The sequence below is a fragment of the Schistocerca piceifrons genome, chromosome 1 (genome assembly GCF_021461385.2).
Source record: "Schistocerca piceifrons isolate TAMUIC-IGC-003096 chromosome 1, iqSchPice1.1, whole genome shotgun sequence".
Lineage (NCBI taxonomy): Eukaryota > Metazoa > Arthropoda > Insecta > Orthoptera > Acrididae > Schistocerca > Schistocerca piceifrons.
The window spans coordinates 1,046,526,443-1,046,549,835 of record NC_060138.1 but is presented as its reverse complement, the minus strand read 5'-3'; positions in this window follow the sequence as shown (position 1 = coordinate 1,046,549,835).

Below are 23,393 nucleotides of genomic sequence, written 5' to 3'. Positions count from 1 at the left end.
CTACACATATCAGAGGTCCCATATCACTCCAACTGAACACGCCCCATACCATTACGGAGCCTCCACGAGCTTGAACAGTCCCCTGCTGACATACAGGGCCCATGGATTCATGGCTTCACGATACCCGTACACGTCCCTCCGCTCGATACAATTTGAAACGAAACTCGTCCGACCAGGCAACATGTTTCCAGTCTTAAGTAGTTCAGTGTCGGTGTTGACGGGCCCAGGCAAGGCGTAAAGCTTTGTGTCGTTTAGTCATCCAAGGTACACGACTGTGCCTTCGGCCTGTATCAGTTTCTTTGGCGCTTCATTGTATATGAAGCACGGCCAATCACTGGGTTCGTCTGAATAACGTCACAATGTTCTGCTTGCTTCCGTTGCGTCAGAATAAAGAAGCTGTCTCACTGTTTTCAGGGCAGAAATTTCTCCTACGTTAATTAACAACTGTGTGGTCATTGCACTTATGGAATGCACTGGAATGTGGTAAGAAGACTATAGGGATTAGTAGTTAAATGTATTCAAGTCCCATTTTTGCCTATCCTTGACCACAAACAAAGATTAAGATCACTAATTCACCAACAGATCACTCCAAGCTACCACACATTAAAAACCACAATCGGCACCTTATAGTGCTAATACGCATAAATAGGTCACCGAATTGCTTTAAATATAGAGTAAAGACTTTGTATCATACATTACATACAATCACAACAGAAATTTACACGAATAGACAATCTGCAGAATATATTTTAAAAGTGTGCTGTTATTTTGTACCAACGTAGAAAATACGACATACACTAAAATGTGAAAACAACAGAATAAGGTTCATATGCAGACAACATATTAACTAAATACTAATACACATAAAAATGATCCGTTGTAGTAATAGATCGATGGTAGTGAAGAGGCACAGGATAGCAGTGACATTGTGGACATCAGCGAACGACAGGATCGAATAGGGCAATGGTAGGGTAGGGAAATTTTATTTCGCCTTTTTTAAGAAACCCTGGTAGCATACTCAAATTAATAACGAAAATCTTTAAAATTATTTCTCTTGAACACCAGTCCACCGTCCTTCATATGGCAAGGTCTCACTCATATGAATGCGTGGTGTCTGTATGAAACCCTCATCTGGGATACACATTCTGTAAATTGAAGGTGACGGGGGAAAAGGAAAGGGAAGGGAATATTGATATCAGTCCCACTGGGACTTTATGCGGAATCAGCGACAAGTGAAAATGTGCGGTAAAACAGAACTCGAACCCGGGATCTGCTGCTTACTAGGCACTTCGCCGTCCGGACACAGTGTTTATCACAAATTCGCCGGCGGTCGCGGCACGGTCCCCGGTCCCCGTCCCACTTAGCGTTACCTATTCGCAATGCCCGTCTGTGTGCTCCATGCTCGCTAATTTTAGATTCCCGCCGGAGATCGAATGTAACGTGCATCGGTATTGAAGATTGTGGACTCATTGACCATCGAACCAATAATATGAATGCGTGGTGTCTGTTCTTTCGGACATGAGAGCATGGATGATATGGACGGCGACTGCAGACAGGTGAAGTGAACATGCTGAGATAGCTCACGCATTTGCATGTCTGGATGGAGCAGTCGTGAACGCGGTAACTCGCACGGTCCGAAACCTTAGTTATGGACTGATCGAATGGCTTAGAGGTGAAGGCGTAAAGATGAGCATATCTCACCGATGGATGGATGGATTTAAAATTGTTGGGCACTAAACAGCGTGATCATTATTTGTCAAGATCGTAATTTTGGTGTATGAGTAGTTTACTCTTGTTAAAACGTAAATCATATGCCGTATAACTACACCCACGGTCATAAAACTTTCCCGTACAATCTCCAGTACATTTGTTCATATCGTTGTCGTACGTTAATTGTGTTAATGACACTGCGAATGACTTTAGGATGGTTGAATGAGTGCGGAAATAACAGAATGATTCAGGCACATAAAAACACATTGAAACCGCCGTCCAGTTAAATTTGGCAGGAGTCCTGAAGCAACACAATAGTCAATAATTTCCTTACTATTTTCATAAATAGTTTTCTGGGTGTGTAACCGCATCATATTACAGGTAACACTGACATTTCGGTTAAAGTTACAGTAGCCATCTGCTGTGTTTTCCCTCTCCAGAGTCACTTACATTTTGTAATGACTGCTAACTGAGCATGACATAATTTTCAAAAACGTTGATATACACTGAGTCGATAAAAAATACACAAGGTGTAAAGGGGCTCCTCATTGGCGTAGCTGTCATGTGTTCCGAGGTGATTCACGTGAAAAGGTTTCCGTCGTTATTACGGTTACACGATGGGAGTTAAAAAACGTTGAAAGCGGAATGGTAGTTAGAGCTAGACGCATGGAACATTCCTTTCCGAAGATTGTTAGGAAATTCAATATCTCGAGATCCGCAGCGTCAAGAGTGTGCCGAGAATACCAAATTTCAGGCATTACCTCTCACCACGGACAACACAGAGGCCTATAACCTTCACTTATCTACCGAGAGCAGTGGCGTTTCCGTAGAGATGTCAGTGTTAATAGACAAGCAACACTGCCTGAAATAGCCGCAGAAATCAATGTGTGACGTACGACGAACGTACCTGTTGTGATAGCGCAGCGATATTTGGCGTTAATGAACTATGGTGGCAGACGTCCGATGTGGGTGCCTCTATTTGCAGCACGACAACCCCTGCAGCGCCTCTCCTGGGCTCGTGACCACGTCGGTTGGATTCTAGACGACTGGAAAACCGTAGCCTGGTCAGATGAGTCCCGATTTCTGTTTCTGAGAGCTGATGCCGGGTTCCGAGTGTGGCGCCTACCCCACGAAACCATGGACCCAAGTTGTGAACAAGTCACTGTGCAAACTCATGGTGACTCCATAATGATGTTAACAATGGTTACATGGAATGGACTGGGTCCTGTGCTCCAAGTGAACCGATCATTGACTGGAAACGGCTACGTTCGGCTGCTTAGATTTCATGCTCCCAAAACAAAGTCAAGACACCAGGCTAGATTTATTCGTGATTGGTTTGAAGAACACTCTGGACAATTAGAGTGAATTGTTTGGCCACCCAGACCGCCCAACGTGTATCCTATCGAACATTTCTGGGACATAATCGAGAGGGCAGTTCGTGCACAACATCCGGGCACTGGCAACACTTCCGCAATTATGCACGGCTGTAGAAGCAGAATCCCTCAGAATTTCTGCAGGGGATTTCCAACGACTTGTTAAGTCACTGTTACGTCGAGTTACTGCACTAAGCTGGGGAAAACGAGATCCGGGATGATATTAGGAAGTATCCCATCACTTTTGTCACCTCAGTGTAATGTGTCCACATGAGGCGGAAGGAGTGGGAACTTTACACTGATGAGCCAAAACATTATGATCATCTGCTTAATAGCTTAAAGTTAAAATCTTCTGGGTTCTTAGGCAGCGTCATATTTCCTCCAAAATAATCGAAGTTTCGACCCCGCTGCTGGGATCTTCATCAGGATCTGTCAGTGGCCAATACTGTTAGAACACCGAAACATCCTGAAGAAGATCCCAGTAGAGGGGTAGAAACGATGATTATTTTGGAGGAAATATGACGCCTAACAACCCAGAAGATTTTAATTTTAGTGACAACAGCGATGAAAGCCTGCAGACTTGCTTAATAGCTTGTTTGTCTGTCTCTGGAACGAGATACATCACTGATTCTGCGTATCATGGATCCGACAGTTTGTTAGTGGGTTTGTGGAGGTATGTGGCATTAGATGCCTTCACACCGGTCATGTAATTTGCCAAAAAAGAAAAGGGGGCGGCGCTGATCTGGGTACGCGTTGATGGCTCCCGATATGGGTCCATGGGATTTACATCAGGCGAATTTGGTCGTCGAGATTCCAGCGTGAGCTCACTGCACTGCTCCTCAAAACCGCTGTAGCACGGTTCTGGCTCCGAGACATGGACAGTTACACTGGGGAAAAATGACATCGCAGTCGGGGAAGACATCAAGCATGAAGGGATGCAGGTGGTTCGCAGCTGTCAGCGTGTCTTCGATTGCTACCACAGGTCCCATGCAAGCGCAGGAGAACGTCTTCCATACCATAATAGTGCCCCCGGCAGCCTGCATCCGTGGCGCGCTGCACGTTTCGAACCACCGTTCACCTCGATGATGGCGTTTGTGGAGGCGATCAGCGACCTAGTGCAGCAAAAATGTGATTCTCCGAGTAGCCGTGTCATTTCCATTGATCAACGGCCGAAACCCGATCGTTCTGTGCTCACTGCAACGATAATTGACGATGTCGTTGGATCAAAATGTGAACATGTAGGGGTGATCTGCAGCGGAGCTCCATGTTCAACTACGTACAATGAATGGTGTGTTCCAAAACACTTGTGCATACACCAGTATTGTACCGTTTCGACAGTGATGCCATAGAACATCATCTATCCTACATTACAGAGCAGACAATTCTCCGAACCCCACGTTCAGTGAATAGCCGTGGACGTCCAACCATTTAGCACCTATTTGTTGTCTCACAGTCCTTCTACATCTTTCCGTAGATGCTCATGAAAGTAGCAATTGAACATTCGAACAGCTTCCCCGTTTCCGAGATGCTCGTTCATAGGCTCTGCTTAATAATAATCTTCCCTTTGTCAAAATCGCTTATCTGAATGGATTTCCCCATTTGCAGCTCGTATCTTCGCTAAGGTGATCCCCTGTCCGTGTCTGCTTCGCTTACATACTTTTGGTACGGCGTCACGTGACCACAGCGCTACCAGACAGCACCCACGTCGCGTTTGGCAGTGGTCATAATCTGCTCGAACAGTCCACGGGTGTACTACCGGTCTATAGTGTCCAACGGGCACAATATTTCGGCGATCAAACATGGCGCCATCGTCAGGTGCGCTGACGAACTGAGCTCCTGAGGGCTGGCGGCCGTCTTAGATCCCCTCCCCCTGCAAGGCGTTCTCTCCACGGCCGCGTGTCGGCGGCCGCTGAGATGCTGGCGTCGGCGTCTGTGGTGGCGTCGGTGTAACTGCGTCGTCCACCATGGTCACCCGATCGTTTTTTTTTTCTGAGCCTCTTTTTAATTATTAAGACGGCCGCCCGCCCTCAGGAGCTCAGTTCGTCAGCGCACCTGACGATGGCGACATGTCTGATCGCCGAAATATTGTACCCGTTGGACACTATGGACCAGCAGCACACCCGTCTACTGTTCGAGCAAGAAATACGCCTGGAGAAACTGAAGAATTACAGCGGTCGTAATGTTTTGCCTTATCAGTGTATCGTAATGGTTTACTATGATGGAGCAGTCGTATCACCAGCTCCCGTTAGATCATCATATCCGCATCCAGTGATGCCTATCGGCAGAGGGTGACGCGGCGGTTGGTTGGTACCGTTGGACCTTAGGAGCCCTGTTCGGCAGTAGTTTACTGCGGTGGAGGTAGTCAGGACTTACTGATGCCTATTGTTTCTTATATTGTGTGCCCTGACTGGTGGTCATTGGCGAATGAGGTGCGGACTGATTGTTTATTCTTGCTGAGCTCAAGCTACGTAAGGGTAATTACTTGCCGGTAACGTTCGTTGCATGGGGGCTTAATTAAATATTTTGATTGAAAATGCTTTTAATTTTAGTATGTCCGATTACGTAGTGTCTCGTAATCGGTTGGCCCTGACTAGTACTATTACGCTATCTGACTTCAACAAACAATGTAAGAAAATTTTCGTAAACACAGTTAATTAATTAAGTCCCCAGCAACTATAAAACCTACAAAATCCAAGCAGCCCAAAAGTAACTGTTCTGTATGTGGGAGTGTGACTCAACGTCCACATCTGGCACGGTTCTTTTCCAACAAGCCAAGAATTTTTTTATACCAATTATACTGACGTGACAAAAGAAAATTAGAAAAACTATAATTACGCAAGAAAATCACAATTACACTCTAATCCAAGAACACAAGCCAGATGCTTTGTTGACTGAACCTGTAGTGACACATTATTTCAGATACACAAATAATAAAAGAACATTGTAAGTTTTACCTTCATATATATTGACGAAATGCACACAATAACATCTGCTATCTCTCCCATCAAATAACTGCATAAAACATGGAACAACACTCTTTACTATAACATCTTACTCCAACTTCACGACAACCACGAGCTCTTAACACACTCTGACTACGAACTCTAAACAGGCACTGACTGCTATGAACTCTCAACAACCACTGTCTGCTACGAACTCTAAACAAGCACTGTGTACCACGAACTCCTAACACGCACTGTGGAGGCGGCTTAATAGTACTCTTTGGGGCAATCTCTGGCGCAGTGGCACAGTGTAGCCACCTTTCATCGTGTCCCGTGTTATTAGTGCGGTCTGTTGGGTTCTGATGGTTGGCGGTAAGACGCAGTAAGAAATATTTTGAGTCACCTGATTCTGACCGCAGAAGCCTACGCAATTCTTTATTACTAGTTCGTTGTCGGTAGACCAAAGGCTTCCCTTCTATCAGCGTTCAAAACAGGCGACGTTAAAACGTAGCGCACTGCATTCTGGTACGTCTTCAAGTCGCAAGAGATAAGTATGTGTTATTGGGCAGTATCCACATTTTTGGAGTTCTAAAATAAGAGCGCCGTTGTCGAAGAGTTGGATTGACCGACCGCAACGCGTTATTGGCTACTTAAACGTCTGACCAAATCCAATTCAATTCACATCGTAAATTCATTAGGACTTTGCATTTAGTAAAACGGCATATTCTATCTGAGTTCAAGCTGACTTCAAGAATAACACTTGACCAGGTTTGTTGACATTGTCAACCAGGAGATACGCGATCTGTTGTAAATTTGTATTTATCTTGGGAATTAGAATCCCGTGAAGTCTTCTTTATTCGGCTAACAGTCTAACCATCTTCAGTTCTCATATTAATTGCAGAATACATACCACAAAACATTCCTAGTTAATGTTTGTGCTATAATGGCTTCAAACATCTTTTTTAAAATGGCAACATTCATATATGACATGGTTAAAACAACTTTACATCGTTCGTAGTCAGTGTTATAGATAGGTGGCCATAAAACTCAAAATATACATTAATACAGAGAAGAGGAATAAAAATAAAAAAACAATATTTGTTTAGGGAACTATACATTAAAATAACAAAGGCATTTTTGTAACTACCAAACGAGATTTGTGAAATATATGGACACCGTGGACAGCTAGGACCAGTATTCTCGTATGAAGCCTGACAAAAGATCAGACCAAATACAGTTCCTCTTGGCAATGCCTTCGACAGCATACAGAAGAGCTCTTCACTAGAAACTAGTGAAAACGATTCCAAAGGCAAAAAAGACTAACACCAGTTGTAAAAACAGCTTCAAAACTTCGCTAACAGAATAAGAACTTTTTTGTCCTAGTAAAAATATTAACACCTAGCGTCACCCGGTCCACCTGAAGATGGCTATATGAAGAACTAATGTTGTCAGGTGCTGCTTGATGTATTGTGACAAACGTATTTTATTTCAGCTATGTTATTTATGCTGATATTCAAATTGCATTGTGATCGATTTCAGAATCGCAGGATTTCATCTTGAGGTATCTGTGAGAAAATGAGAATCTACAAGCTACAACTCTCCCGAGAAATCGAGAAAGGCGAAAGAATTTGCACACTTCGGGGTAGGAAAATTTACAGGATCACCATCTCGTTTTTCGTAATTTGTGTCCCTGTCGATACATCTAATACTACACACACGTGCTGGCGAGTTTAAATGTGGATAAAATAACAAAGCTAAGTGGAGAAATACGTTTCTCGCAATAATCGTCAAAATAAGAATAAATTGCTGAACATGTAAAGAACTTTTGATACAGAACAGACTGGAGGTATATGATGTTTAGATTGATCGAATGCTACCCTTGATATAAATGTTTAGCGGAGTATCAACCCAGTAACTAAATTTTCATTTATCCGTCGGGAGAGTACTGAGTGAATATTTCTATTCCGATTCTGACATAAAACAAGGAAAAGTGCTTCGATAGAGTGCAAAGGGCGAAATAAAATTCTTTCTTTCTAAGAGTCTGCCTCGCTGCAGAAGACTTTCAATTAATACGTCAAAGAGACGGTCATTTTTACCTGTAAGAGAAATTCGCATAAAGTACATTGACATCATTTAATTATCTTTTTCCATACGCTTCGAAAACAAAAATTAAGTCGCGTAGCTACTGTATGCGACCTCTGTTTAAAGGAACAATAGAACCTCCAGTTTTGTTTCCTGGCACCGTGAGCAGACACACAAAGTTAGGAGGAGGTGTTTAAAGTGCCGATGTTACGCGCGGGAACGTAAACCAGGTGTGGAATGTTTTGACAGTTTCTTTGTGCAGTGAAGAGTAACAATGGGCCGCGGAAACAAACTCGGGTTGCCTGTAGCTCACGCGAAAACCAAACGCTTGCCGTCATTTCGGCCCACGCGCGCTGCAAGCGCCGCCAAGGACGTCCGCGCCCTCTGCGTGTTAACGTCGCAGTATGAGGGCCTGCCACGCGCCCTTGTCCACCGTGTGATCTTCGCTAATTAAGGCCGCGGTGCACATATGCAGTGGGTGTGTCTAATCAGAGGGGCCCGTCACATCTGACGCGACATCCGCACCGAATGGCGCGACCACTCGACAGCTGATGCGCCGCCTGGATGTCCCCTTTGTCGGCTGATTAGTGCCCGACGTACCGTCGACGCAAGAGGCATTCGGCCAAATGGAGAGCTGCTTCTCGGAACAGCCATTAGATCGACCTAGTTTCAGTCACTGTCCCTGCAACAATACTCACCACATATGAGGACTAGGAGGCAAGCAGAAATATGACACCATAATTATTGCACTACTGGCCATTAAAATTGCTACACCAAGAAGAAATGCAGATGATAAACGGGTATTCATTGGACAAATATATTATACTAGAACTGACATGTCATTACATTTTCACGCAGTTTGGGTGCATAGATCCTGAGAAATCAGCACCCAAAACAACCACCTCTGGCCGTAATAACGGCCTTGATACGCCTGGGCATTGCGTCAAACAGAGCTTGGATGGCGTCTACAGGTACAGCTGCCCATGCAGGTTCAACACGATATCATAGTTCATCAAGAGTAGTCACTGGCGTATTGTGACGAGCCAGTTGCTCGGCCACCATTGACCAGACGTTTTCAATTGGTGAGAGATCTGGAGAATGTGCTGGCCAGGACAGCAGTCGAACATTTTCTGTATCCAGAAACGCGCGTACAGGACCTGCAACATGCGCTCGTGCATTCTCCTGCTGAAATGTAGGGTTTCGCAGGGATTGAATGAAGGGTAGAGCCACGGGTCGTAACACATCTGGAATGTAACGTCTTCTGCTCAAAGTGCCGTCAATGCGAACTAGAGGTGACCGAGACGTGTAACCAATGGCACCCCATAGCATCACGCCGGGTGATACGCCAACCTTGTGTGAATGCTCTGAAAAGCTAATCATTTGCATATCACAGTATCTTCCTCCTGTTGGTTAAATTTCGCGTCTGTAGCACGTCATCTTCGTGGTGTAGCAATTTTAATGGCCAGTAGTGTACATGATGAAGGTGAGGGGTCGTTTCGTGTTGGACGTCTCTAAAAAGCGGTCACATACTCCTGCATTAGGTAATGTTGGTCAAAAATAGAAGAAAAGTTCCTAAAATTATAAAAGGGTACTATAAATGATTCATTTTCGAAGTTCCGCAGTTTCCAAAGCAGTATCGTTACAGTTATAAGAGGCGATCAAAACGTTTTCGTTTGAGGGCGTTGCTGCAGCGTATAGGCAGCATAACGCGATTCCATTGTTGGGTATAATAAGCACCGGCATGTAGGAAAGGGATTAGCGTGGCATTCGTGTCTTTCCGACGAGCGTGCGGTAAATGCGGAAACGTGAACTATGGCAACGTTGTTATCAAACGCGCCCAATCAAGACAAATGTGCTATTAGTATTTTCTTGGCTGCGAAGGACAAACACCAATAGACATACGTCGGAGAATGAAGAATGTGTATGGGACAGCGTATGTGTCGAAAACCACCTTTGTGGAATGGTGCGTAAAGTTTCAACGCACGTCCTCATACCGCAAATGTCGTAACGCAGGACCTACGCCGACTCAAGAGGGAAACACTCGAGCATTTTCCTCTATAGTCCTGATCTTTTACCGTTCTATTATCACGTCTTAGGTCCCTCAGAAAAGGTCTTGGAAGGATTCCTGTCGGACGGGGATGTGGACAGGCAGTTATTGACTTAAATATCTTCGATATTTCGCGGTCCTGTCAGCAACTGTGTAAATATAAATTTTAATTTTAATAATTAACTGCCTCAGTTGCACCGTTTACCTAGAATTTATCTAAGTTTCAGTCGGGATAACCCAACTTTCTTCAGAATAACACTAAATAACGTTTGTCCGTAGTGGACATCGTCAAGCTAAAACTAAAAATCCATAAACCATCGTCAGACTATAAAACTTACCTGGAACTGCCTCGGCCCCACTTCGCGACCACGATGCGGCAGGCACTAGAGCTACGGCTGCAAGAGAAGAATACCAAAGGCTCTTTCCGATTCGACGATTACCGGATCGCAGGGTGTTTACCAAAGTGTTTATCACTTTGCGTGCAACAGGCTCTCTTCCAAGTATAAATTTTTCGTCCGAGCGTGCACGTCAACAAACTTTGCAAGAACAGAAAGAATTTATCGCAAGTGTTGAGCGAAGTCCCGGCACGAAGTGACTTCGCCAGAAGATGATGAGAATGACATTCATCGAAACGTCGTGGATTTTCGACGCAGCTACCCGAATGGAAGCCCGAGAAGGTTTCTTCAGGCGTATACACCGGGAAAGCCTACATTCACATATAACTGTACTTCTCTGTAACATTGTTTTCAAGAAAAGCATGTTACGGTCCAGTTGTATTGCGTATACGTTCACGTTGTGCACATCAGTTTTGCATAATTAAAGTTCCTTTCGATGTCCATACTTCCCTAACGAAGCATTTGCGGACTTATGTTCACATAATATTTTTCGTTCAGAATTACGTATACTTTCCTCCCCAAACACCCTGTATATTTTAGTCAACTGAGATTTGATTCACATTTCCATTGTAGGGGAAAAGAAAATAAAGACTGTTTCACTGGCTTCTAAATATGTGTGAGAGATTGAGCAATCTGGGGCTGTGATTATATCAGTGGATATCCCCCAATTTTGATTTATGTGGTTTGTTTCCATTTTGGTTAACATGATTGTAAAGGCTTATCAAATGTCTGTAGAAAGGTTCACACACGTCTATAGTGTATTTTCTATTATTGATTTAACTTAACAATTTTAGGTTGTATGTGATTGTCCAGTTATACCGTTTGGTACTGTGTATCTTTGCGTGATTAGTAGTTAAAGTGCACAGGTGAACTTCCTGCCACGCTTACAGGTTAGAAGTTCACAGTAAACACACCATAGATATCTTATCATATTCTCAGATTTACTTGGTGCGCTCAAGTAGATTAAAGAGTTTACGTCATCGAGTATCTCATATTTATTGAATTGGTCGAACATCTACGGCAAACTTTTCGAGCGGTAGTTTCAATAAGCTCGTTACTTGATTACAGAAGGTCGAACTCTCACTTGTCAATGGACTTTGGTTTCTACATTGTCACTTGAAAGCCGGAACGTATACGGGAAGAATGCTAGGAGATACCGCCTACAATAAAGACCATGTGGAGTATACCCTTTTTCGGGAACGGGTCAAAGTTTCAAGTTGAAATTTATGTCACTCACTAAGGTCTACAGGTCCTTGACGGTGTTGAACATTTAAGTTTCTAAGATAACCCAGTCAAAAGATACGACCATATATCTCACATGTTCTTATACTCGCAAACTCATTCTTTAAAAAATATAAATGAACAGTCTGTATACATGTCGGTTCTAGGCTAAAGGCAATCTAGATTAGCCAAACAAATCTTTGTCAGAAATGTAATCTTGTGGATACAGTAGTACACAGCACGGGGCAGAAGACAGAGACATCACCTTTTCTTCACTTCCTTTAAACAGGTCTTAATATAATTACAATCTCAGAAAAATTAGACGATTTATTCAAGAGAAAGAACTTCACAAATTTAGCAAGTCAATAACAAGTTGGTCCACATCTGGCCATTACGCAAGCGGTTATTCGTCTTGACATTGGTTGGTTGTCCTCCAGAGGGATACCGTGCCAAATTTTGTCCTGTTGGCGCGTCAGACCGTCGAAATCTCGAGGTGGTTGGAGGACCCAGTCCATAATACTCCAAACGTTCTTTCTGGAGTGTCTCCCGTTTTCGAACTGGAAACTCGTTGACTGGAATAGAATTGTCTTCAGTGATGGGGTCCTGCTTCCAACTGAGCCTGCATGACCAGCGAAGACATGTCTGAAGAGGTCCCAGACAGTGACGAGGTACCGGAGTGAATGTTGCTCGCCATACGGCCTGACAACTAGGAGTGATACCATTTCTTTTCATAGCAAGACCCCTTTGACTGTGATCCGCGGTACCCTTGTAGCAGAATGGTGCGTCGACGATATTCTATGCCGCGTTTTGTTGCCTTTCATGGCAAGCCATCCTAGGCTCACATTACAACAAGACAATGCCCGCCCGCACACAGCAGGAGTTTCTACAGCTTGTCTTCGTGCTTGCCAAACCCTACCTTGGCATGCAAGGTCACCGGATCTCCCCCAGATGAGAACGTTTGGGGCATTATGGTCAGGGCCCTACATCGAGCTCGGAGTCTTGTCAATGCAATGCGCCAGTCGGATTGAATTTGAGACGATGTCTTTCAGGAGGACGTTCAGCAACTCCGTCAGTGCCAAGCCGAATAACTGTTTGCATAGGGGCCAGACTTGTACCAACGTGTTACTGAGTTGCTCAAATTGTCAAGCACTTTCCCTTGAATATATCATCCACTTTTTCTCAAATTTTAATGATTTTTGTGTCTGTACATACACATCACATCTACCGATTTCTGCCTCGTTCGAATAATTCCTATGTAGTGCGTTGTCTGTTTTGCTTTAGAGTGTATAACTACTACATACCTAAATTTTTTGTCTCACTGTGACGATATTCCTTTGCAAAGCAGGTGCCGGCCCTTTTTGTTTAAATATCGAATATGAGAGCATTCGTAATTTCGTTTGTGGTTCTGATCTGCACGTACCTCGACACAGATGCACTAAAGGGAGGTTGGACGTATACCAAGAAAGATAGGAGGACAGATCCTGTCGAGTGTCTACAACTAAATCTTCAATAAGATGGCATTCTGTTAATATATGCAAAGAGAAAAGCTTTCTCTCAAAAATGTTCAAATGTGTGTGAAATCTTATGGGACTTAACTGCTAAGGTCATCAGTCCCTAAGCTTACACACTACTTAACCTAAATTATCCTAACAAGGGAACCTCCCCATCGCACCCCCCTCAGATTTATTTATAAGTTGGCACAGTGGATAGGCCTGGAAAAACTGAACACAGATCAATTGAGAAAACAGGAAGAAGTTGTGTGGAACTGTGAAAAAATAACCAAAAATACAAACTGAGTTGTTCAGGGCAAGATATGCAACATCAAGGATCTCGGAAACGTAGGAGCGCCGTGGTCTCGTGGTAACGTGAGCAGCTGCGGAACGAAAGGTCCTTGGTTCAAATCTTCCATCGGGTGAAAAGTTTAATTTTTTATTATCAGTTTATGTGACAAACTCTTATGTTTTCATCACTTTTTTGGGAGAGACTATCACATTCACAAGAAAACCTAAATCGGGCAAGGTAGAAGAATCTTTTTACCCATTCGCCAAGTGTACAAGTTAGGTGGGTCGACAACTTATTCCTGTCATGTGACGCACATGCCGTCACCAGTGTCGTATAGAATATATCAGATGAGTTTTCCTGTGGAGGAATCGGTTGACCAATGACCTTGCGATCAAATGTTTTCGGTTCCCATTGGAGAGGCACGTCCTTTCATCTACCAATCGCACGGTTTTGCGATGCGTCGCAAAACACAGACACTAAACTTATTACAGTGAACAGAGACGTCAATGAACGAACGGACAGATAATAACTATGCAAAAATAAAGAAAAAATTTTCACCCGATGGGAAGACTTGAACCAAGGACCTCTCCTTCTGCAGCTGCTCACGCTACCACGAGACCACGGCGCTCGTGAGCTGTCACCATGATATTGCCTATGTCGCCCACGGGCTACTCAGTTTGTATATTTTGCTTATTTTTTCACAGTTCCACACAACTTCTTCCTGTTTTCTCAATTGATCTGTGTTCAGTTTATCAAAGCCTATCCACTGTGCCAGCTTATAACTGAATCTGAGGGGGGTGCGATGGGGAGGTTCCCTTGTAAGAACAAATACACACACCCATGCCCGAAGGAGGACTCCGCCGGGACCAGCCGCACAGTCCACGACTGCAGCGCCTTAGACCGCTCGGCTAAAAAGCTTTGTCTCCTAAAACGAATTTATTAGAAATGGTTAACGGTTAACATCGTCCGATTGCCCGGGATCCCTCAGGTGTGATATTTGCGAGACACTGTATTCTACTCAGTATCGTATTACGTTGCGTTTTCTATGTTGAAGGCATTTTGAAACACGGAAAAAAGAGAGATGAGGAAGAGCACTAATCAGAGCAACTGTAAACCACGAATAACTAATGTTTGGTTTTTATTTGCTTGCAGGTGCTGAACGTCGCCAGTAGCTGCGTCTGAGCGAACCTGGTAAGTACCATAGTGACCGCTGCGTACAGATGGTGGAATGAGCATGTGATGGGCTTAACCTTCGTGAACAATCAGAGTATAAGCAGGTCATAAATGAAAGCTCGCTGTCATAGTTTTCAAGCAAAATCTGTTACGGCTGATATGATGAACGGGCAACCACCCTGTTCACGAGACTTCTGTACTAAAGTGTGCAGAAGTCCAGTAAAGTAACTAACCTCTACATTATATGCATTGATCTAAAGACAAAGTGGAACAGGTAAGTTACTCATGTTAACGAGTGACGGCCGACAACAGAAATCCGTTCTCAGTTTTATCGTTTCCCTTCAAAATATTCCACTTGTAAATTAAATTTATCTGAAGCAGCAGCGACAATATTGACAGTTGAAATGCCATTCCTTTACTATGCTTGCGTGTAATTAAAAACGCAGCAAACACAATTTATGTTTCCATCGCTGTCTCATGTCTCTGAAAACAGATTTTGCTGCAAATGACGTGCATGTTTCTCGACTCGGCGAGTTTCCACGCTTTACTGCACAGTGGGCGGACGCATCGTTCTACGTCAATAGAACAGATCTTATAAATACGTTAATACAATGTTAAACGAAATTAGAAACTACAATGACATCAACACAGAGCTGTATTTGATTCTTGCTACAAGAACAAGAACTCATCAGATACGAATAAGTTGTAGATCGTGTCTGACATTAAAAGAAACCACGATATGAAAATCTACAGGGCCATGAAAACATTTTGTACACACAAAAACGCTTCGTTAAGATCCGCTATACGACAGTCATGCTGAATACAACTAGTTTTGACTGTATCGTTGTAAAAGTATAATCACTTAACCCCTATAAGGATCCGCAGCCCGTGGTCTAGTGGCTAGCGTTGCAGCCTTTTTCCGCCAGGGGTTTGGGTGTTCGTGTTGTCCCCATCGTTCCATCATCATTCGGGGAAGTGGCGAGACTGAACAGTGAAAGGATTGGGAAAGTGTACGGGCGCTGATAACCACGCAGTTGGGCGCCCCACAAACCAAATATCATAATGGCCCCTATAAGGGTCCAAAACTGGGTTTGTTGCTGGTTTCCTGTGTCAGAGGCGTGTCATCCATCAACTAAATAATAACTGGCCAATCGTTTAGATGGATATTCAGGGAAGAAGGTCATGAATTTTCTTTGAATCACAGTTACATTGCAAAAACTCCCACGCATGCTATGTAAGAACGACAATACGACACACTTCACGCCCACAAAAGGTGCGAGTGCTTGCAGTATGGAACGACCACGATTAAAAAGCTTGTGAGATTAATATTCATGTCCACATGCTCACTTTTCCGTAAATGAGTTCCGAGTTAAAGCGATATTAATCACAAATTGGAACACGTTGTTTGTTGGCACTTCATTGGTTAGACAGACTGGATCAAAGTGACAGAGGCATTTTAGAATTGACATCTATACAAACGACACGATGGTTGATGTATCGAAAAGGCGTCATGTCCCTGTTCAGTCATCCTGGTATGTCATCACCGGTGTCTTATCGTCATTTTAAGAAATTAGCTGTAAGATTTATATTAAAAAAACAAGAAGAACAGAGCCTTTTTCCTACCCAATACCTGTCCTTTCCAAGCTTGTCTCCATTGAGTTTGATGAGAGGTAATCATATTGTATCGTATGTCACGTTCGAAGGTTAAGTGCTACTGATGAGCAACCGGTGGAGCAACAGAAAACTTTTCAGACATGTTTTGACAATAATAAACATTGTCATTAAAAAGTAAGTTTGTTGTTGCTCTATCCATAAAACGGCAAAAATGGAAGAGTTGGTTCCACATATTGTTAGGATAAATAGGAACTTTCATAACTGTCCGTACAAAGAAAAAAGTAAATTGCTAATAGAGGCCACTGTCTCCTTAGATGAACTAGAGAAATATGTCGACTATTGCAGTAAGTAATACTCAAAGTCGTGTCATCAGCATTTTGCACTTTTTATGGGGATGTGACGTTGTTGTTGTTGTTATTGCTATGGCCTTCTGTCCAAAGATGGGTTTGAAGCAACTCTCCACGCTGTTCTATCCTATGCAAGCCGCTTCATCTCCGAATAACCATTGCAACAAAAGTCCATTTTAACCTGCATACTGTACATGAACCTTGGTCTGCCTCGGCAATTTTTACGCCCCACACTTACCACCAGTACTAAACTGATGATTCGTTGATGCCACTGAATGTGTCCTTCAACGGATCCTTTCTTTTAGTCATGTTCTGCCACACATTTCATTTAATCTACGCTTCTGATCTTCAGCATTCTTCTGCAGCACCACTTTTCAAAAGCTTCTATTCTCTTCCTGTCTGAACTGCATATCGTCCAAATTTCACTTCCGTACAAGACTACATGCTATACAAATGTCGCATAATGGTTTCAATTTGCAAAATTTGCCACATTTTTATAATTTGTTCACAGACTTCCACATTTAAATATTACGAAAATATGAGCTGCTGGGTATAGCCATTGGTCATTAGTACACTATCTGATCGAAAGTATTCGATCACTTATTGGTGGACATTAATATGGGGTGTGTCCCCCCTTTCCTTTATGAAGGCTTGAACTCTGTTGGATACACTTTCAGTGAGGAGGAATATCTGGAGGACTGGCAGCCCATTCTTCCTCAAAAGCCTAAACCAGACAGGAGTTGGACGCGAGGGTCCGGAACGAAGTCGACGTTCTATAACATCCACAAGGTATGTAATAATAAAGCTCCAACATCCGTTATTTTGATGTTATTTTATTAGGCAACGAGTTTCGACGCTCCAGTCATTTCATTTTCAGGTCTGTCTCGTGAATGACACCAAATACCAACGTGCACGCACAAGACAATTAACGCACCAATATTCTAATCTGGTTCCATAGATATCCGAGTTTCATGAGCATGTCTGTTCTTGCCGGCCGCGGTGGTCTAGCGGTTCTAGGCGTTCAGTCCGGAACCGCGCGACTGCGACGGTCGCAGGTTCGAATCCTGCCTTGGGCATGGATGTTTGTGATGTCCTTAGGTTAGTTAGGTTTAAGTAGTTCTAAGTTCTAGGGGACTGATGACCACAGATGTTAAGTCCCATAGTGCTCAGAGCCATTTGAACCATTTGTCTGTTCTTCACTCATGTGATAGCACGAGTGGTTCTTGGCGTCATTCATGCTACAAGCCTGAAGGCGTCGTGATTGGAACAGTGTACCTGGTTGCCCAATAAAACAATACCAAAATAACGGCTATTGGTACAGTATTATTACATTTCATCGACCAAGCGCTCCTGAGCCCAAAATGGAGTTACATTTACATCCCGAAGGTGCTCCATTGGGTTCAGGTCGAAACTCTGGGCAGGCCGGTCCATGTTGTTATCCACAAACTATTGCCTCAAAGATGCTGCTTTGTGACAAGGTTCATGAAGATACAATTATGGTCTCCGAATTGTTTCTCTACTATACGCAGTACACAATGCTGTAAAAGATTTCATGTCATTCCGCATTTAACCTTTTCTTAAGCAAAAACAGAGAATTGGTGTGGCGATTGCACACTCTAACCTTGTACACCAGTAATACAACCAGTTTGTAGTTGCAACACTTCTTTATCGATTACACATACACATGCACTCATCAGCAGTAATAATCAATTAACAGCATTTGCATCCACAATTAGTATTTACAATATTAACCGTCACACTTGTGACAACGGCCCCTTTACGTGCCAGTGACAACAGATAACCAAATGTTTACAACGTCGGCTATCGCCTTTCTCACTCAGTTCTACACTTACTGAAAAGGTAAAATTAATTTGATGCTATCTGACCTGAAGGGTAATATTAATTGTCCTGTTACACTTAGCATTCTACTACACTCAACGTCCGGAAGATTCTAGACTTTATGCAAAACGTCAATTTGATAAACATGTGATGGACGCGAGCAAACGTTAATCTGTTATGATTTCACAAACACACGATCGGAAGGGTGAACTTATACTCTGGGCAGTAGGAAATATTCTGCCTAAAACAAGCCTCTCGTTGAATGGAAAAGAGAAATCGCGCGTTAACAGGGTCCGGACGGCCCTGAGTTCAAATCCTGAGATTTCCGTCACACTGCAAGCTCGCGGGGCGCGGTTTGTTTGCGTCGGCCACCATACACGTTCCTGAAAACAGGAAAACGTGAGCGGCAGACACACTGTAGTTTATACAAGTTACACAAATACATATATAGAAAAGCAATACCTTAGTATATACATATTACAAGTTAACCATTGAATAGAATTAAGGAGCTTAGATTTCTTTGAGCCAAAAAGATGTGTCAGTCCACAGCCAGTGACTTAAGGTCCACCTTACAAGATAATCTGTCTTTGCTGAATCGCTGACACCACATAAATCAAACGTGCAGTACCTAACGTGACAGTCAGCCTTCAGATAGCCAATAGAAAACTAATGTCACTTCAATAGGTCGCTAATGCAATGAGCACAGCCCCTATGGCCACAGACCAAAATAAACATGGCCCCTATCCGACCATAAAACACAATGTGAGCTATATCTGTCATGACCACTTGCCTTCCATACACATAAGAAATTACTAATAAACAACAACTACCACTAATTCGTAAAACCAGAAAATTCTAAATCTGTAACTAAATTTAGGAATGACGGTCAAGTGAACCAGCAACCTTCAGCGTGCACCAAGCACCAAAACCAAACTTACAAATACGAGGCGCTATTTCTAGCCACTTTAGTAACGTAATTTCATGGCCGTTCCAAAACGTAACTCGCCTCGCCACCACTGCAGTGAATGTTTTGTTGGTCACTGGCACGAGCAACTGCAACAGTCAACAGTCCTTAAGTACACAATAACATTCACTATACGGGGTGTTACAAAAAGGTACGGCCAAACTTTCAGGAAACATTCCTCGCACAGAAATAAAGAAAAGATGTTATTTGGACATGTGTCCGGAAACGCTTAATTTCCATGTTAGAGCTCATTTTAGTTTCGTCAGTATGTACTGTACTTCCTCGATTCACCGCCAGTTGGCCCAATTGAAGGAAGGTAATGTTAACTTCATTGCTTGTGTTGATATGTGACTCATTGCTCTACAGTACTAGCATCAAGCACATCAGTGCGTAGCATCAACAGGTTAGTTTTCATCACGAACGTGGTTTTGCAGTCAGTGCAATGTTTACAAATGCGGAGTTGGCAGATGCCCATTTGATATATGGATTAGCACGGGGCAATAGCCGTGGCGCGGTACGTTTGTATCGAGACAGATTTCCAGAACGAAGGTGTCCCGACAGGAAGGTGTTCGACTCAATTGATTGGCGTCTTAGGGAGCACGGAACATTCCAGCCTATGACTCGCGACTGAGGAAGACCTAGAACGACGAGGACACCTGCAATGGACGAGGCAATTCTTCGTGCAGTTGACGTTAACCCTAATGGCAGCGTCAGAGAAGTTACTGCTGTACAAGGTAACGTTGACCACGTCACTGTATGGAGTGTGCTACGGGAGAACCAGTTGTTTCCGTACCATGTACAGCGTGTGCAGGCACTATCAGCAGCTGATTGGCCTCCGCGGGTACACTTCTGCGAATGGTTCATCCAACAATGTGTCAATCCTCATTTCAGTGCAAATGTTCTCTTTATAAATGAGGCTTCATTCCAACGTGATCAAATTGTAAATTTTCACCATCAACATGTGTGGGCTGACGAGAATTCGCACGCAATTGTGCAATCACGTCATCAACACAGATTTTCTGTGAACGTTTGGGCAGGCATTATTGGTGATGTCTTGATTGGACCCCATATTCTTCCACCTACGCTCAATGGAGCACGTTATCATGATTTCATACGGGATACTCTACCTGTGCTGCTAGAACATGTGCCTTTACAAGTACGACACAACAAGTGGTTCATGCACGATGGAGCTCCTGCACATTTCAGTCGAAGTGTTCGTACGCTTCTCAACAACAGATTCGGTGACCGATGTATTGACTTTCATTTATGGGGGCATTTGAAAGCTCTTGTCTACGCAACCCCGGTACGAAATGTAGTGACTCTTCGTGCTCGTATTGTGGGCGGCTGTGATACAATACGCCATTCTCCGGGGCTGCATCAGCGCTTCAGGGATTCCATGCGACGGAGGATGGGTGCATGTATCCTCGCTAACGGAGGACATTTTGAACATTTCCTGTAACAAAGTGTTTGAAGTCACGCTGGTACGTTCTGTTGCTGTGTGTTTCCATTCCATGATTAATGTGATTTGAAGAGAAGTAATAAAATGAGCTCTAACATGGAAAGTAAGCGTTTCCGGACACATGTCCACATAACATATTTTCTTTCTTTGTGTGTGAGGAATGTTTCCTGAAAGTTTGACCGTACCTTTTTGTAACACCCTGTATATAGAAGGAGGAACCCACCACGAAAGCTTGGCCGTTAATTTTTTCTTCTTCATGTGAAATTCACGCGTGATCCATCTACATAGCTCTCGAGGTACTAGCAAATCCTGGTCGCCACTGGCCAGCCGTGTCAATACAACTTTAACACTTTCCGGCAGCGGTCCATGCTTCTTCGTTGCTCCAACTCAACTGGTCCTCACGGCATACGGCCGTGCCACGTGACATGGTGTCGGCAACTCCTCACAACGACAACATCGAAAGCACGTCACATCATGGACTGACTCGGTTCATGTGCGGACCCACTGTCTTCGACTTGAGCACGCGCGCCACCATAAATAACCTGCCTCTAAGACACAAAGAGAACAAGGCACAGGGACAACGATCAAAGATGGAAGTAGGAATCGATATCGCCTGGCGCCAGAAACCTACCGGCTCAGAGAACCACACCATAACTACGATAAACACCCCAACGCCATAACAGCATCTCCTTCGTACTTCACTGTTGGCACTACAGAGGGACCAAGCGAAGACACCTCTGCATGAAGTCTGAATATTAGTTGAGTACATGTGAAGCGTTTCAGACGCTAGTAAAACATTGTCAGAGTTCAATTATTTATTAACCATGTTTACAGTCGTCTTGTTCCACACCGCCTGGTAGCCGATGCCTCATTCAGCTGCGTGTTGGATTCCCGCTGACGCTGACGAGTCAGCTCCTCGCTTGCAAGCCCAGGCGAAGAGTGAGGGAACTGGCGCCGCGAGGCGCTGCCGGCGCGCCTATAATCGAGCACGGATGGTCTCGGACTAGGCGGTTGAGTGGGGTCGAGACAACTCCGAATACTACGTTGATCCGTAATGACCCATTCGGTTAATTTCCTTCCTACCGGCCAGGTAGGTTTGGTTCAAATGGCTCTGAGCACTATGGGACTTAACATCTGAGGTCATCAGTCCCCTAGAACTTAGAACTACTTAAACCTAACTAACCTAAGGACATCACACACATCCATGCCCGAGGCAGGATTCGAACCTGCGACCGTAGCAGCAGCGCGGTTCCGGACTGCAGCGCCTAGAATCGCGTGGCCACCGCGGTCGGCTCCAGGTACGTTTCAGCACGCAGAGGAGCCAGTGTTGAACAGGAATGTGGACCTATGAGACCCTGCTGCGGATTCCAGTGCAGTAGTTCGATGCTAACCGCGATATGGTATTGTCGGAAGACAGTCAGCTCTTCCACCAGCGATGCTAGGCGGCCACGTTCAGTACAGGTACAACTTCGGCTTGTTCTGGACTATCTAGGACATAGATTCGCTACAGTATCGTAATCGTGGAATCGACTGCCATTGCTGTCATCCCAATGTCAATTCCTTGAGAGCTGGAGAGCTCGAGCATTTAAAGGGAGCTAATGTGTGGCTGTTTGTAATTACCGCATGTGTCGACCGATGACCTTTGTAGTTTGGTCCCTTTAATCCTTAACCGCATGTGTCCTTCCTATTCTGCTACATTCGTTTAACCGTCTCTCACCAGCCGTGTAGGTTCTCTGATACTGGTTCTTATGAAAGAGGTACAGTTATAAGTAGGCTGTTTAGATTTTTATGTTGGTAACGCTACTTAGCTCTCTGTATGTAAATCACTGACTGCGCTGTGTGCAGTCTGTGGCTGGTTGGCATTGTTCGAATATTCGCTATTGTAGTGTTGGGCAGTTGGATGGGAACAGCTCGTAGCGTTGTTCTGTTGGAGGTGAGCCGCCGGCAATGGTAGATGTGGACAGAGAGAGATGTCAGAGTTTAGAGAAGTTACTATAAGCGAACGATCTGGACGTGTGTCCGCCAGAAAAAGTAAATTTGTAAAGATCGATGTCATGAATTAATAGATATATATGATGACTTTCGAACATTATTAAAGTAAATACATAATTTTTTTCTCTATCAAAATCTTTCATTTGCTATAACTATCACTAGTTAGAATTTTTTATTTAGCTGGCAGTATTAGCGCTCGCTGTATTGCAGTAGTTCGAGTAACGAAGATTTTTGTGAAGTAAGTGTTCATGAAGGGTATACGTTATTGTTAGGGCCATTCTTTTGTAGGGATTATTGAAAGTCAGCCGGCGTTGTGCTAAAAATATTGTGTGCCAGTTTAGTGATGATCAGAATAAGTAAAGAGAAAACTGTTAGAGTACGTTGAGTTTTACTCAGCTGTTTGAAAATCAAATAACGTAAGAGTTTTTCCAGCACTGTCATTCATTAATTTTC